This window comes from Phoxinus phoxinus, assembly GCF_949152265.1.
Source record: "Phoxinus phoxinus genome assembly, chromosome: 2".
Classification (NCBI taxonomy): Eukaryota; Metazoa; Chordata; class Actinopteri; order Cypriniformes; family Leuciscidae; genus Phoxinus; species Phoxinus phoxinus.
In genome coordinates, this window is record NC_136877.1 from 32,138,411 (window position 1) to 32,140,084 (window position 1,674).

At 38.8% G+C, this 1,674-nt stretch overlaps 1 long non-coding RNA gene across 2 annotated transcripts in view; it reads right to left on the minus strand.

The window, feature by feature from the left end:
- Positions 1–207: 207 nt before the first annotated feature.
- LOC306994754 overlaps positions 208–1,674 on the minus strand; it is a 64,711-nt gene continuing 63,244 nt past the window's right edge. For both annotated transcript variants that reach the window (XR_013796731.1, XR_013796732.1), the window contains exons 7-9: positions 1,143–1,674; positions 410–522; positions 208–304 (exon numbers count right to left, since the gene is read on the minus strand). The exon at positions 1,143–1,674 is cut by the window's right edge and continues 307 nt beyond it. This is a non-coding gene — a long non-coding RNA (uncharacterized lncRNA). The remainder of the gene's footprint in view (positions 305–409; positions 523–1,142) is intronic.

Sequence of the window (1,674 nt, forward strand, 5' to 3'; positions counted from 1 at the left end):
TAGAACAGTTAAGAAGATTTTTAGCTGAAACCTTTGTGATTCATATAATGCAAGTCAATGGCTACGTCACTTTTGAGTCAAAAAAACAGGCAAAACAAAATGAATACCCGTGGCTCCTGATGATTCATTGAGATCTTATGTAGTGAAACGATTGGTCTGTGCAAGAAACGTAAAACATTATTTACAACATTATTACCTGTGATCCACAGCCTCGGCAAACAGTCCTGAGCACGCCCATGGCAGTCTGGAGCACGAGCTTCCTGTCGCATAATGACGAATGTGCAGGAGCTCAAACGTTGGGAATCTGTGAAAAGTCAATCTTCTTGCCTGAGTTCGCGCAAGCAAACTTAAACGTAATTTTTTTATATAGGTTGCGGCATCAAGGATGAGCACAAAGTAGGCTACATACCACTTTGATGAACAATACAGCACAGGCGTCCTCCCTCTCTGTTGTAAACAAAGATCGCTCCCGCGCAAACGACAGTGAACTGCAGTGAACACGCTCAGGACCGTTTGCAGAGGCTGTGGATTACAGGTAATAATGTTGTAAACAATGTTCAGTTTCTTGCATAGACTGATCGTTTCGCTTCATAATTGATTTGCGGAATTTTTTTTTATATTTTCTAAATGTTGATAAAAAATGATTGCGAAATGACAGCGTTTCCATTAACCGATGTTATACGACTAAAACATACTTTTTTCATTTTACTTCAATTTTTTCGCGATAAGTCATTCCAAAAATCATGCAAACGGATGTTGGTAGGTTCACGTATTTCGCAGTCACAGCACTAGCCATTATTTTTAAACGAAGGAGATGTAGACGTGTTCTCCAAGTATAAATGTCAAGGAAAGCCCCTTATACTTGGGAGCGGCACATGAGGTGTTTCTCCCTCCTATCTGCTTCAAGGTCTTGATTAATTGTGGCATTTCTTTGTAGTTTAGAATCCAGTATTCCCATAATTCTTTTGTCTTTTATGAGTTTAATTAAAGAATTCTGTCTCGTCCTTTGTCCAAATTTACTGCGTCACCTTTAAAGAATGATAGACTTTTACGTATGCCAGGTGACTTGTAAATACGAAAAACGGTTTTTAATGCACTTTTACGAAATATCCCTTTTTCGAATTGCCTAAAAAAAAAACCACCTCAATTAGCACAATTTGAAGGGTAATGAAACAGGAGCCACGGTCCAATCTTGTTTTGCATCCAAACATTCTTCAAAATATCTTCTTATGTGTTCCACAGAGGAAAAAGTCAAACAAAATGAGTAAATGGTGACACAATTTTGTACTTTAGGCTGAAATACCCCTTTAAGGCTCTTCGAAGTCAAGATACAAGACACACAGGAAGCAAGCATCAGCAGTCTCTTGGAAGAGCACATCTGGTTTGGGGGGTTGGGTTTCTTTTGTCAATATTCCTGCATGCATCTTTGACAAATCAAAGTGAATAAACAATGTTGTGATTCGGATCCTTGTGAGAAAGAAGGCAGGAGCGCTAACACAATTCAGGCAGAAAAAAAATGTCTCAAGGTCAGACTTTAAACACTTAAACGACACCATCGCAAACACTGCTCCAAATTCAATTTGACATCCTCCTACCTGCCAAGCACGATTAGAATTTTTGTTTTTGAAAGTTTCCTTTTTCTTTCTTTTTTCCCCCCTCTTTTGCATGAGCCTC